Below are 16,560 nucleotides of genomic sequence, written 5' to 3' on the forward strand. Positions count from 1 at the left end.
CCTAGCTTGCTAATTAGATTAAGAGACCCAACTAACAAATATTCTTGCATTCTAGTGCAGTAAGGCAAACAATTTTCTCTTGTGCCCAAAAATTATATTTCCCAAACTAAAATTGAAAATAATATCCTGCAAAGGATGGTCCTCTGGACATTGCAAAGGAGAAAATCTTTGCCCAAGTGTATTTTTAGTCTTCATGCTACAAAAAAAATTCTAAGTAGAAGAATGCAAATACTATATATTCCCTCGTCCCCCCTCCCGACGTCCCCAGCTCACAAACAAAATCACTTAAAAAAATGGGATCAAACTAAAATCTCTTTTAAGCACCTATGATCCAACTGAGTCACTGGCATATAAAAAACAAATATTAGCATATCCCCCCATGACCCATGATCTCCTACTGCAATTGTTAATGATAGCAACCAAAAACAACTGAAGGAGAAATGAGAACTTACTAGTTGCAGAAAAGGGGAGATTGCCATAGCTAGATTGTAGAGGGGAACCGAGCGATGGCCTACGGCGACTCGCAGGCGGTGGCTTGCAGCCGAGAGCAGGGGGAGACTGGGAGAGATGATCGCGGGAGCAGGAGACCAGGGAAGAGGAGGAGTTGGAGCAAGAGGTTCGCGGGAGCAGGTGGAGGGGAAGAGGCCAGACTAGAGAAGGAGGGGAAAGCAGAGTGGGAAAATATCCCGCGAAAAAGGAATAAGGGTTTTTGGGCATTAGTGACGGTTTCAAAACCGTCACTACTACTCTCCGTCTATTTTTTTTTATAAATAACAAAGTAATAGTGACGATCCAAAATTCGTTACTATTAATGGACTAAAAGTGACAAATATCGAAATTCGTCACTAATAAGAGACCAATGGTGACAAATTTATAAATTCGTCACTAATATTTTGAACTTAAATTTTTTTTAAAAATGAAGTATTAGTGATAAATCTAAATCTAAAAATTCGTCACTATTGGTCCCTTATTAGTGACGAATTTACAGCATCGTCACTAATACTCTGAATTGAAATTTTTTTTATTTATTTTTTTAAAAAAAGGAATTACGAGTGACGGTTCTCAAATTTGTCACTAATAAGGGACAAATAATGACGAATTCATAAATTCACCACTAATACTCTGAACTTAAAACATTTTATTTTTTTAAAATAGGAAGTATTAGTGACGATTGTCTATCCGTCACTAATAAGGGGCCAATAGTGACGACTTTACAAATTCGTTACTAATACTCTGAACTTAAATTTTTTTATTAGTGACGGTTGTCAAATCCGTTACTAATACCCTAAACTTAATTTATTTTATATTTTTTAAATAAAAGAACTATTAGTGACCGTTCCAAAACCGTCACTAATACCCTTAACTAAATTTATGTTATATTTTTTTTAAAAAAAAACTAGTGGTGATGGTTTCAAAACCATCACTAATATCCTCTTATTAGTGACAGATTTGTGTATCTATCACTAATACCCTTTACTAATTTTTTTTTTTGTATATTCATAAATATTAGTAGTGACGGTTTGTTAATCGTCACTAATAAATGACTTTTAGTGACAAATTTAATCTGTCACTAATACCATAGAAGCGTCATTACTTATTTTTCCGAAAAAAAGTTTGCGCGAAAATTGTTTATCACGCAATTTTTAGTGACGAAAATATTAGTGGGTTTTAAAATCGTCACTAATAGTGTTGTATTAGTGACGACTACTAAAATCCTCACTAATGCTTACACTATTAGTGACGGTTCTAAAAAACCGTCACTAATACTTTCGTCACTAAAAACTTGTTTTTTTGTAGTGTAGGAAGAGTTACTAAATTATGGTATTGTTTATATGGATGAATAATTTTATATTTTTCTACTGCATAGGTGTGTAATATAATCCGATTTCCCTCGTTACACCTAGGACCCCGTGGTGGTGTCTGATCATTAAATCAGACTGTAATCGAAGCGAAATTGAAGAGAGAAGGGAGAGGGTTTCCTCCGCCAAAAGAGAGAGAGAGAGAGAGAGAGAGAGAGAGAGAATGAAATGAGTTGTAGGATTTCTTTTAATTCAACATTGTCAGATAAAACTGTGACGGTTTTCTTGTGGACTTCAAAAACGTATAACCAAAACATTTTAACTGTTTTACCCATTTACCCGGCTGCGGTAACACATAACTATCGACGATTTTTCTGACCTCCACGAAACCATGGTCTGTACCAAACCAAATGACCCCTTTTCTTTATTTTATTATTATTTAAATTTTTTGGATCTCTACTATCTCCATGCCTCCAACTCGCGCTGTACTCAATTATTGTCATGACTCAATACGCTATAAATAACAAGGCAATCTGATTCATTAATTCATCTCTTCTACACATAAAATCCTTGGCTCCCATTGAATTTATGAATAACGTCTGCGTGTGGGCCTTATTTTTCCGTCCACTACACATTTTGGGTTCCAATTGCCTTCCATGTCACCCAATCAAGCATTCCAGCTCCAAGAGGTCCAACTTAATACTTTACATGGACAAATATCACATGCCCAAGGCTTTCGCCAGCCATCAACACTGGTACTCCTCCACTCTCCAGTCTCTCAGCCCCAGCTCCCCGGAGAAGCCTTACCTTCTCTTCGCTTACGACAACACCCTTCATGGTTTCAGCGCCGTTCTATCTCCGGCCGAACTCGTCACACTCCAGAAGTCTCCAGGATTTGTCTCAGTTTGTCGTGATGGAAAGGTTGCTCTTCAAACCACGCACAATCCTGAGTTCCTCGCTCTAAATCCTCTCACCGGTCTTTGGCCAGCTTCCGACTATAGCAGGGACTTATCATTGGCTTCGTCGGAGTGTGGCCAGAGAGCAAGAGCTTCAATGATGATGGCATGACCAAAATCCCAGCCAGGTGGAGGGGAACGTGCCAGGAGGGAAAGGAGTTCAATTTCTCCATGTGCAACTTGAAGCTCATGGGAGCTAGGTAATTCCAAAAAGGACTAAGAGCCTCAAATCCGCGTAAAAATATCAAGATGAACTCGGCCAGGGACACGAATGGGCGTGGGACTCACACGGTCTCCACGGCTGCTGGAAACTACGTGGAAGGCGTGTCATACTTTGGCTACGCTGAAGGGACTGCAAAAGGGGTTGCCCCTCGTGCTAGGGTGGCCATCTACAAAGTCATTTGGCCAGATGAAATGACGTCTGGCTACTTTTCTATGTTCTTGCCGCTATCGATGGCGCCATTGCCGACGGTTTTGATGTGATTTCCAACTCTTTGGGCGCCAGAGCTGACGTGCCTCTATACAAGAACCCAATTGAAATAGCTGCCTTCGGGGCAATGGAGAAGGGGATACTTGTTTCGGCGGCGTCGGGAAATGCTGGGCCGTCACTTGGAACCATATTAAACGGAAGCCCATGGATCTTGAAAGCTGCTGCTGGCCAAATCAATTGGAAACTTATGGGAACGCTGACACTGGGAAATGGGGTAACCATTTTTGGACAGACCATGTTCCCCGCAAATGCTTTGGTGGAACGAACCTCTTCTGTTGGTGTACAGCAAGACCCTTTCCTCGTGCAATTCCTCTTTTTTGTTAGATGAAGCTCCTATGTTTGCTGCCATCATTTGCGACAAAGGGGATTCTTTATACAATCTGTTAGACCTTGTTGTTGCGTCAAGAGTGTCTGCAGCTATATTCACATACGATGATCCCTCAATTTTAGAGCTCGACGAATTTCCTTGTCTTGGGATTGTGATTAGTTCCAAGGACGCCACAATTGTGATCAAATACGCCATAATCGAGCTGCAAATGTGATTAAATATGCCATAACTGAGCATAACCCTACGTCTAGTGTTGTGTGTAATTCAGCTGATTGTTAATTCTATTTTCAGATTTTAACTAATTCCAAACAAATCACAATAATAATCTGATTTTGTCCAAGCATCAACCACAATCACACCTAAATTTAAACCTGTTTATTTTGACACGTGTGTGTGTGCTAAGCCTAATAAAAAAAAATATATGTTCACCAATCTAATATTCAGCAAAGCCTCAATAAATCCAGCAAGATATGAATATGCCAATCACACAATCACAAGAACACATTTACGTGGTTTGGCCCAAAATTTGGCTAACATCCAAGGCAGAAACTCACCTCCAGAGACACTATATTAAATCGGTGGAAATAAATATAAATACACACAGATTTACCCTTTCTGTCTTACCGGTCTCCTCTGGAAATCAGCCCAAAAATAATCCAAGAAATCCCCCCTTCGCCCCTGTGAAGAACCCTAGGTTTCTCCCTATATTCCTCTCTGATTTCCCTAAAAGAAACCCTCCCCAAGAAACTAAATCTGAGCTTTTACCTTGCCTTACCCTTGTGCGAACCTCCGTTGGAGATACCCAACGTTGCACCCACCTCCTGCCGTCTCCCTCTTCCGTGCATTGCGACTGAAGGATCTCTCTTACCGGTGATGGCTTCCTCGGGTTGCAGGTCTCCTCTCTCGGCTAGGAGTGCTCTCGCGGTTGGTGAAAACTTACGAGGAAACCCTCCTGTGCTGCGCTTTTCTTTTACTAGAGCTGAAAAACTAATGTCTCATCTAAGCCCCGCCCCCTGCTATTGTTTTGTTTTATTTACAACACATAAGTATCAAATTACAACAACGCCTCCTATGGAAAAAAAACCCCCCAATAGTAGTCGTTGGATCTGAAAAGAACAGATGGCCTGGATCCTTCTTAGCTTGACACTCTAACAATTCTCCACCTTGGTAAGCTTGTGACTCTTGCACCTCCTTAGCATCTCCTATGACGGTTCCTACAAAACAAAATACTAACAGCTTCCAAGGTTAACCAAGTTCGAACAATGTTCAAACTTGGATTTAGGTACTGCTTTAGTTTTCATGTCAGAAGTCCAACTCATAGCACTACCTAAAGAGGAAAAGACCATACCAAACAAAGACTTCCTGGTATCTACATTTCCAGCATAGTCAGAATCTACATATCCTTTTAATCCTATTTCATAATGCATATCCTTTTTACCAAATATTAATCCTTGCTGTCTTGTTCTATAAATGTATTGAAAAATTTGTTTCAAAGCATGCTAATGTGGTTTTCCAGGTTTGCTTATAAATCTACTCATTTGACTTATAGCATAAGATAGATTAGGTCTAGAACATACCATAGCATACATTACACTACCAACCATACTAGCATAAGGTATTCTATTCATAAACAGTGACTCATTTTCAGTTTCAGGACACTATTTTCTAGACAATTTAACATGTTGTACAACGGGAATAGAAGTAGATTTAACATGACTCATTCCAAATCTTTTTAATACCTTTGAAATATAAGACTTTTGAGACAAGTAGAGAAGCTTTTTTATTCCTTTCTCTAGTTTTTTCCATACCAAGTATTCTTTTAACAGGTCCTAAGTCTTTCATTTCAAATTCAGATTTGAGCATGCACTTAACTTGATTTAACATATCCATGTCTCCACAAGCAACCAACATGTCATCAACATATAATAGCAAATATATATGACATTTATCACATGATTTAAAATAAACACAGCCATTATAATTGCTTCTACAGAAATCAATTTGAATCATGTAAGAATCAAATTGTTTATACCATTGTCTAGGTGATTGTTTCAACCCATATAAAAATTTCTTTAATAAACATACATGATTTTTATTCATTTCCGTATCAAAGCCCTCGGGAGGTTGCATATAAACTGTTTCTTCTAAAGTACCATGCAAGAAAGCAGTTTTAACATCAAGTTGTTCCAAATGCAAGTCATGTACAGTAACAAAGGATAATAGAATTCTAATTGAACTATACCTTACAACAGGGGAAAATATTTCATTATAGTCTACCCCTTCCCTTTGTGTAAATCCCTTGGCCAATAACCTAGCTTTATACCAAGGTGGTTCAACTCCAGGGATTCCCTCTTTGCTCTTAAAGATCCACTTGGATCCTATGAGTTTTTGTTTTTCTGGTCTAGGTACCATCACCCATGTCTCATTCTTATTTAGAGACTCCATTTCTTCTTGCATTGCAAGAATCCATTTTTCAGCCTCTTTACTATCCATGGCCTCTCTAAAAGTCCTAGGCTCCACCTCAATTACTGTTTTAGTAACAGAAAGAGCAAAAGCTGTCATATCAGCTTCTCCATACCTTTGAGGAGGTCTTATGACCCTCCTCTCCCTATCCCATGCTAGAAGGTAAGTTTTACTTAATTCAAAGGTTTTCATTTCTAAATTTTTCTCCTCAAAATCTATAGCATCTGTTTCTAAATGGCTATGAGAAGTGGAGGGTTGCTCCACCTCAAGCTACGAGTCACTAGTATCAAAGTGCCTAATACTATCATTTGAATTTTCTGGTTTTCCCCCCATTTTAGTTTCATGAAAAACTACATCCTTACTAATAATACATTTTTGTTTTCCAGGTTCTATAACCCAGAGCTTATAGCCTTTAACTCCCTCTAGGTATCACACAAAAATGCATTTAATAGCCCTAGGCTCTAAATTATCAGTTCTAATGTGGGCATAGGCTACGCACCCAAAAACTTTTAAACCTTGATAATCAGCAGACTTACCCGACCAAATTTCTTGAGGGGTTTTAAAATTTAAAGCTGTGGAAGGACACCTATTAATAAGGTATACAGTAGTGGTCACCACCTCTGCCCAAAAGGTCTTGGGCAGACTTGAAGTGGCTAACATGTATCATACCCTTTCTAGAATAGTCTTATTCATCCTTTTAGCTAATCCTGTTCGGGAGTATCTCTAACAGTACCATGTCTAGCTATGTCCTCAGCTTTATAAAATTCAGAAAATTTATTTGACAAGTATTCTAATCTATCATCTGTTCTTAGTGTTTTAACTTTTTTGTCAACTTGATTTTCAACTAAGGTTTTCCATTATTTAAACTTTTCAAAAGTATCACTTTTATTTTTTAGAATGTAAACCCATACTTTCCTACAAAAGTCATCTATAATTGACAAAAAATACCTAGAACCACCATGAGAACTAACCATAGCAGGCCCCCACAAGTCTGAATGTATGTAATCAAAAGTCTGTTTCGTGGTGTGAGTGGACTTCTTAAAACTAACCCTAGTAGACTTACCCAAGACACACTCCTCACAGAATGATAATTTCTCAAGTTTCCAATCTCCAAGGAGCCCCTGTTTCTCCAGCTCCATTAGGCCCTGTTGGCTAACATGTCCTAGCCTCTTATGTCACAAGGAAACCTAATTTTCTACCTTGTGATTGATTGGTGAAGCCTCAACAATTACTGTCCTTCCTACTAAGGTATATAGCCCATTTTTTAGCACCCCTTTCATCACTAGTGATGAACCTCTGCATACTCTTAGACTACCTCCTTCAGACTTAAACGTGTACCCTGTCTTATCTAAGCTACCAAGAGAAATCAAGTTTCTCTTCAGCTCAGGTATGTACCTCACATCTCTTAGCACTCTTTCCATCCCATCATGCATTAGAAGTCTAACGGTCCCAATACCCTGTATTTTACATGACTTATTGTTTCCTAGGATAACATGACCTCCTTCTAAGTATGTAAATGACTCAAACTAGTTTTTCAATGGACACATGTGGAAGGAACATCCTGAATCTAATATCCATTCTTTTCCCGAATCTCTATCAGTGACATTCAACACTTTCGCACTATCATACCCATTTAAAACTATAGTTGCCTTACCCTTTGATTCAGAGGTGGTGGCATTTGCACCATTTTTCCTCTCAGGGCAGTCCCTCTTAAAATGTCCTTCCTTGTGACATGCAAAACACTTTAGTGCCTTGCTTTTAGACTTTGATCTAGACCTCTTGTCTTTTCCTTTCTTATTCCTCTTTTTCAGACCTACCTCTCACATTTAACCCTTCCCCTGACCCTAATTTAGACTTAAACTTAGTGTGCAATTCCCTAGAGTGCAAAACGGCTTGCACATCTTCTAAAGTCAGCCTCTCTCTCCCATACATCATAGTTTCTTTAATATTTTCATATGTGGAGTCAAGAGAACTCAATAAAAGAATTGCCTAGTTTTCTTCATCTATACTAATATCAATATTAGCAAGATCCAAAAGAATTTTTTTAAATTCATCTAAATATTCATTAATTGATGTTCCAGGGGTCATTTTAAAGGTGTAGAGTCTAGTCTTCTTATGGAGTCTATTTGCTAGGGATTTTGTCATGTACAAAGTCTCTAGTTTTGACCAAACTCCAGCTGTCGTATCCTCAGTGGCAACTTCCCTAAGCACTTTGTCTCCTAGGGACAAGATAATTACACTACGTGCCTTTTGGAGGATTTTGGGCTTCACTTTATTGGTGGATGGAAAGCTTGGTTTCCCCTCTTGTGAAGTGGAAGCCACTTTCTTTTCTCCAAGAAGAGCCTCCTTAAGCCCCTACTATACCAAGATGGCACACATCTTAATCCTCCATAAACCAAAGTCATTTTTCCCGGTGAATTTTTCTATTTCAAACCTAATGGTCACCATCACAGAGTTAGGCTTTGATACCACTTGTTGTGTGTAATTCAGCTGATTGCTAATTCTATTTTTAGATTTTAATTAATTCCAAACAAACTATAAATAACAATCTAATTTTGTCCAAGCATCAACCATAATCATACCTAAAGTTAAACCTGTTTATTTTGACGCGCATGTGTGTGCTAAGCTTGATCAAGAAAAATATATGTTCACCAATCCAATATTCAGCAAAGCCTCAATAAATCCAACAAGATATGAACATGCCAATCAAACAATCACAAGAACACATTTACATGGTTCGGCCCAAAAATTGGCTTACATCCACGACAAAAACTCACCTCTAGAGACACTATATTAAATCGGTGGAAATAAATACAAGTACACACAGATTTACCCTTTCTTGTCTTGTCGGTCTCCTCTGAAAATCAGTCCAAGAATAATCCAAGAAATCCCCCCTTCGCACTTTGGAAGAACCCTAGGTTTCTCCCTATATTCCTCCCTGATTTCCCTAAAAGAAACCCTCCCCGAGAAACTAAATTTGAACTTTTACCTTGCCTTATCCTTGTGCGAACCTCCGTTGGAGATACCCAACGCCGCACCCGTCTCCTGCCATCTCCCTCTCCCGTGCTCTGCGGTTGAAGGATCTCTCTTGGCGGTGATGGCTTCCTCGAGTTGTAGGTCCCCTCTCTCGGCTGGGAGTGCTCTTGTGGCTGGTGAAGATTTGCAGGAATGGAAACTCTCCTGCGCTGCTCTTTTCTTTTATTGGAGCTGAAAAACTGAAGTCTCATCTAACCCCCACCCCCTGCTATTGTTTTGTTTTATTTACAACACATAAGTATCAAATTACAACAATGCCCCCCATGGAAAAAAAAACCCCCAACAGCAGCCGTTGGATCTGAAAAGAACGGACGGCCTGGATCCTTCTTGGCTTGACACTCTAACAGCTAGCATGGAGTTTAGAGAAACTATTTTGGCAACAAAACTAGCACCGGCTGTTGCTTCATTCAGCTCAAGAGGTCCTTCAATGGGCTATCCCGGTATCTTAAAACCAGATATAATGGCGCCCGATATCGGTGTTTTGGCCTCTTGGGTTCCAAATGTTCCTGCTCCTACTATTGGTTCAAATTTGTTTTTGTATACCAATTATAATATAGAGTCAGGGATATCCATGGCTTGTCCTCATGTTTTGGGTGTTGCTGCGCTCCTTAAAGGAGCATATCCCAAATGGAGTCCGACTGCTATTCGCTCCGCCATGGTCACTACCGCAAACCCTTTTGACAATACCTTCATTCCTATCAAGGAAAATGGGGAGAATTTTAGTTTTACAATGTACCCTTCTGGCCATGGGAGCAGGTTAAATTGATCCAAACAAAGCACTTGATCCAGGTCTGGTGTACGACACGACTGCACAAGACTATGTCAATCTCCTCCGTTCAATGAATTTTACCAGGTAGCAAATTGTTACCATTATAAGATCAAGCAATTACAGTTGCTCCAACCCTTCCTCTGATCTCAATTACCCATCATTTATTATGCCATGAAGCAACAAGTCCATGTCAATAGTGGTTAAAACGTTTCGAAGGACTGTAACCAATGTGGGAGGTGGGTCGACGACTTACAAGGCAAAGATAAAATTATCATTTAGTACATAAATAAAAAATAAATGTGGACTGATAGTATTATTTTTTGGAGTACTAAAAGTGTCTGTCATTAAAAAAGAGAGAGAGAAAAAAAAAAAAAAAAACTCTTAGGTATTAGTTATTATTGTATGTATCAGTCGTTGAATGTATCTTAATCTCCTCTAATCTAGTGTAAGAATTGTTTTGAGACATATTTAAATTTTTTTAATTTTAAAAGATAAACATATTAACTAATTGATGTTAAAGGTTTTAAAAAAATGTGTAATAAACACATAATAGGTCTAAATATTTGAACAAACTGTGAAAAGTATCCTTTAATTAGACAAGTAAAGTTTGGATAATTCATCTTTCGATAAAAGCTTTAGCATGGTCATTTTATTTCTACATGTTCACCGTATAAATTGTTATCCCATTGCATGCACTCCTAATCTATTTTGCTCCAATATAACAAACATTGAACCATATAAAATATACATTTCGTACCTCATTATTTGATAGTTATCACATTAATGAGTAAATTAAGAAAAAAAATCAAAACAATGAAATATCTATTAAGTAAAAAAATTATGTTTTTTGATGATAAAAATAAGTCTTAGACTTGTACAATAGTTACAAAAATATAATACATACATTAAGGTTTAGAATTTAACTCTAAAGTTCTATACATGTTGTTTAAAAAAATACAAAAAAAAAAAAAAATCAATGTGAACATCTGCACAATAAAAATATCTAAATGACTTCACATAATGTCACAATGTCAAAAGGAAAAAAATTAAATTAGTGAAAAGATAATATATATATATATATATATATATATATATATATATCTAATATCTATTCATGAACATATGCATGAATAATAAATCTAATATAATGACTTGTAGGCATCTCTTAATGATATATTACTATTGCCAACCAAAAAAAAAAAAACCATATAAGAAAATATTAATAGATTAGAAATTTTTATTGTATTTGTCTAATTTGTATGCCCCTGTGGCAATCTAATAAATGCAACATTGTGTGTAGAGACCCGAAAAATAATAATAATAATAATAATAATAATAATAATGAAGAAAAATGGGAAATCGATTTGGTTTAGGACCAAACCGTCAACGGTTTGATGAGCTTAGAGAAAATCATCAACGATTTTGAATTACCGAGGTTTAGTAAAGGTAAAATGGTAAAAATAGGTTTGGTTAAAAACCAAACCGTCGAGAGTTTCAAGGAAATTATTGATGATTTTGCTCTGGAATAGAAACCTATAAATAGGTTCTAACTCATTTTTTTTAAAGGAAAAATTTACTCTCCTCACTCTCTCTAGGGCAGCGGCTCTCTCTCTCTCTCTCTCTCCCTCCCTCTCTTCAATTTTTCATTCGAATTCAGCCCAAATAGAAGGATAAACATCATTTCGGGATCCCGGCGTCAATTCTCCCCAGTTTAACCGAAGCAGATTAGTTGTTTGAGGATCCTAGGCACTACTCCAAAGTTAAGGTAAGGGGAATAGATAATGTCAAGCATTTTTAGAAATTTAACTCATTAAATTATAGTATATGGTTGCAGAAATAATATATGTATTTTCTTGAGTATATAGGCCTATCAAAATGGGAACTTTGAAATGATACATGTATGTTTTGAGAAAAATTGGGTTATTGAGTTTGAGTAAAACCCTAGAGATGTTTATACCAATATTTTAAGAAGAATATTATAGTATGAATTATCACTCAAACTGTGTGACATGAGTTTGAATATTATGCATAATTAATTGGTTTGTTTTTATGGTAATGTATATACATAGACAAAGATATGGTTTTATACAAAATTGCAGTATTATAGTGTTCGATATAGGTTTACAATATGACAACATTTTATACAAAGTACAGAATGACAATATTCTATATAGAACTACAGTATGACAACATTTATACAGAGTTATAGAATGACAGTGTTCTATACAAAACTACAGTGTGCAGTATTTTATATAGAGTTACAATATTACAATATTTTATATACAGAATTATAGTAGGACAATATGAAATCATGTTGCTATATTGTTTTATAAATCGCATTATATGGTTTAAGAACCCTGATGGACCTTAGCTAATCATGGTATCGTAGCTTCATAGATACCAATGCAGCCACACTGTTATGAGAGTGTTGGTGGCATACAGTCGATTTGGCCAGTGAAGAGTAGAGTTACCCCTTGAAATCCAGACCAGTTAGGTAGGCAAATTGTACTTACAGTTGCCAGTATAGATACAAATACAGTTTGACTTAGCTTAGTAGTGGGTCAGCCATGGTTAAGTCTAGTTTTCGAACCGCACAACTCGATCATGCAGGGTTAATTCATGACATTGTATGTTTATCCATCCATGGAAGTTCTTTTATGCATATATGTGAATTTACATATACAAAGAAATTTATATGCTAGAGTATGTTTTGGAAAGAAAGTAAGTATTTTAAAACATATATAAAGGTATGAGTACAAGTATACATAATTATCTCAACTTAAGCTAAGTTAATTAATGGATGTGTTTTTTACTACAGTAAAACTCATGTTGCCACACATCGATAATAATATGTTCCATCTTACTGAGGCATGTCTCACTCCTAAAATTTCTATCATTTCAGAGAATCCAGGGAACCAGGGTTAGGACATTCTAGGGCAGGGCTTAAGAGTATTGTCTAAAGTAAGTTGTGATGAGGCACCATAATGTATATAGAAGTACATTGTGTATGTTAGGGATGTATTATGGATTTTTGGGGATTCGTGTATGTATTTTGGAATATGGTAGTACTCTAGTATTGTTTTGGGAGTGTATATGTTTTTGTTCCATTGTGTTGTATTATACGAGTTATGAATAGGTGTACTTAGTGCCCCACTTTGGGTATCAGGGTACTTTAGTATATTTTATACAGAGATCATGTATGCAGTATGGCACATTAGGTCCCGCTAGGTTCGGGGTATGTTAGATGTGATAGGTATCAAAGCACAGATTAATAGGAGATTTTCACAGGGCATCACAGTTTGGTATTAGAGCCTAGGTTTCTAGGTTGCTAGGTTCTATAGACTTTAGCGGACAACGGATAGAAAAACCAAAGTATAGGAATGGATCTCGATAAGGGTAGGAAATGGGTAGATTTGGAGTTTAGGGAGTCATTATTGGAAGTTAAGATAGAATATTGGGTTCTGGTTTCGCAGCCTGGAGGCAGGAATCCATTGACGGTCTTCTGTGGTTTTCCTGGGACAACGGTTTCAAGAAAATTACGACAAGCCATTGATGGCTTTTGCTTTTGTGTAGAGAGACTGGAACTTGAGGCATTAGTTGGTTGGATAGGTAGTAATTTTAGTGGTGATTTGAGGCTTGATCCTTGAGATAACTAAGTGTATATAAGAAAAAGGATTAGTGAAGGATTTCTAGGCCAAATCGTCGATGGTTTTGTGTGGTAGGTACAAACTGTCAACAATTTCCTCAAAACAGCCTCTCAGGATCTTAGGTTTTCTTTCAACGGTTTTAGAGGTATCGAAAAGTCGTCGATGGTTTTGTGTATGAGTTGTGTTACGGCTTATATTAAGAATGTGGATGTTAACCTGTTTTCTTAGTTAGATAATCGTATTAGACATGTTAAGATATTAGAATTCTAAGATTGTTTTCTATCCTATTTTTAGGATGGACCCCAGGAATAAAAACGTGAATGCTGGAGGTAGTAGTCGCGTGGGGGCTTCCAGTATGGGTGGCAGTGACTCAGATCAAGTACTACGTAGCATTGCTCAGCAGGTCATGGTGAAAATAGCACGAAATTCCAGGGAACAGGGTTGCCTGCCAGTTGACTAGGTCTCCACCATAGAGCAGTTCACTCGGATGAATCCCTAGGCTTTTCCAAGAAGTGCCAACCCAATTATTACAGAGAATTGGGTGTAGGAGATTGAGAAGATTCTGGCAATACGGCACTGATAAGCAAAAAGTTTTTTATGCTACATTCAAGTTAACGGGTAAGGCTAAGCAATGATTAGCAGTGAAGCTATTGGAGGAGCAGAGGCCAATACTCATAGCACTGACCTACAGTCATTTTAAGGAAATCTTCTTTGATCGGTACTTCCCCACCTTCATTAGGGATGTTAAGGTGGAGGAGTTTCTAAATTTGACCCAAGGCCATTTGGCAGGGCAGCCATGTACTACCAAGTTCGTGGAACTATCCCGTTTCACCCCATATATAATCATAGATGGGTTCAAAAAGGTGCAGAGGATCGAGAGAGGGCTGAGATAGAAGATATATAAGCAGGTGGCAGTTTTGCAAGTGTGGGAATTTTCAAAGTTGGTGGATAATGATTACGCGCCGAAACTGCGTAATTGTGCATCTTAACCCGGGCTTTACCATTTATATTTTTAATTAAATATCCAAATTTATTCAATATTTTAATAAAGTGTCAAAATCATCATTCTTGAATTTTATTGCACTATTTATGAGAATTTGGTAATTTTTTGTCGCAGGAAAATTCCCGGGAATCAAAACCGACACCTGTTCGTATTTTGTACATAACTTTTACATCCGAGCTCCGATTGAGACAATTCAAATTTTTGGAGAAAGACGAAAGGATTATCTACAACTTTTGTGTTTTGAGTTTTGTGAGATACGAGCTCCAGAAGATCAAAATTTGTAATGAACAGAGAATGAAAAAAATGAAAAAATATAGCAATTCGGGTTTCCTATTCAGGTCTAGGGCTTTCCCCCCTATCCTATTTAACCCTTCTCTTTCTCTTCCTGCAGAGGCAGCCCCCATGGCTCCCCATTCTCCTCTTCTTCTTCTTCTTCTTCTTCTTCTTCTTCTTTAGTTTGTTTTTTTTTTTGTTCTTTTCAATTCTGCTTCTCTCCCCTTGTCTCTCTTCCTTCCCTTTGTCTTTCCTCCCTCACCCTCCCCCTTTCCTCTGTTTCTCTTGGCCTCCTCTGCCCTCTTGCAGCACTGCCAGCCTCCACCACCATCTTCAGCAGTCCCCAAGCACAACAGAACACTAGCCGACTCCATAGCAAGACCACCAAAGCGCAGCAGCAACTTCTCCAGCACAGCAGCAACTTCACGGCTCCGTGGATTTGTTTCTCTCTCTCTCTCTCTCTTTTCCTTTCTTTCTTTCTTTTATTTACTTTTCTTTGAATCTTGGAATATTGAAGAAAGTTTAGTTTTTTTTTAATGTTATTGGAGTTTTCTTTCTTTTTGTTTAAGTTGAGTAAAGTTGAGTATTTCATTATTGTTAAATTCATTTCTTTGTTTATCTAATTGATAGTTATTTTAATTTAGCATTCTTAATTAAATTCAGATATTTTTTTGTCGAAATTCGATTTAGTTAGGGTCTATGATTAGTAAAGGTTGTGTTTTTATTGTGTTCCGTTATTGTTTATGTCTTTTAAATTTCCGTTGAGTTCATGTTTACATTTAAATTGTGAGTCTTGATTTGATCTCTTAATTGTGCTAAAGGTTCGATTTTTAGTAGGTTTGGTTTTTTTTTTAGTGTGTGTCTAATTTAGTTTCCATTGTGTGTTTTTAATTCCATGTTCTAGGTTACCATCTTTAATTAGTGCGTGTGTCGATGTTTCCTTAGGTAGATTAGAGTTTCCATTCTAGCATGTTTTAATTCCTTATTTGTAGTTTCCATTTTTAATTAGTGTGTGTCCCAATGTTTCTTTAAGTAAATTAGGATTTCTATTCTTGTTTCTTTTATTTAGTACATGTTAGTTTTAGGATTTTTTAAATTACATGTCATTTAATTCGGCAAACGTAAAATTGAACAACTCTTGAAAAACCCGAATCTGAACTGAGTTCAGTACCTTTTTAATTTCGATTGGAAGAACGTAAAATCTGAGATTAAACTCATTCCCTGAGGAGACGATCTAGCCCTTGGGCTTAATATTACACGACAGAACTCCTATACTTGGGATAACTTCCGAGCTGCTCATTTTTCGAGTGAGTCAGATAAAGCCACCATAGTAGAGATGAGTCGGCAATGGGGCACAGGGGTAAAAAGTCAAAGGAAGAGGCTCATGCCTCCTAGTTTTCAAGAAAGTACCAGTCAGAGGAGCCAGTGGAGGAGAAACAATGTGGGCCAGCAGTAGATAATGGGACACTGATTTCCTCAGGGTAATCTAGCACCCCCTCTTTGTACTAGGTGTGATTGAAGGCATTGGGGGGAATGTCGAATCAGGATGAATGCCTACTATAAGTGTGGTCGGCCTGGTCATATTGCGAGAGACAATCGTGTGCCGCCAATTAAAGCACCCACTCCTAATCGTTACCGGGGAAACAACCAAGCACCCCGAGGCAACCAGCATAGGAACACCACCCCAGTGTGGGTTTATGCTCTTACACCGGGAGATGCAGAGAATGCAGGTGATGTGGTGACAAGTACCATTTTTATTTTGTCATATAAAACTGTTGTGTTATTTGATTCAGGGG

At 37.5% G+C, this 16,560-nt stretch overlaps 1 pseudogene; it reads left to right on the forward strand.

Annotated features, from left to right (window-relative positions):
• Window positions 1–2,034: 2,034 nt before the first annotated feature.
• Window positions 2,035–13,488, forward strand: LOC131162784 (subtilisin-like protease SBT3; annotated as a pseudogene).
• The last annotated feature ends 3,072 nt before the right edge of the window (window positions 13,489–16,560 follow it).

The sequence above is a fragment of the Malania oleifera genome, chromosome 8 (genome assembly GCF_029873635.1).
Source record: "Malania oleifera isolate guangnan ecotype guangnan chromosome 8, ASM2987363v1, whole genome shotgun sequence".
Taxonomy (NCBI): domain Eukaryota; kingdom Viridiplantae; phylum Streptophyta; class Magnoliopsida; order Santalales; family Ximeniaceae; genus Malania; species Malania oleifera.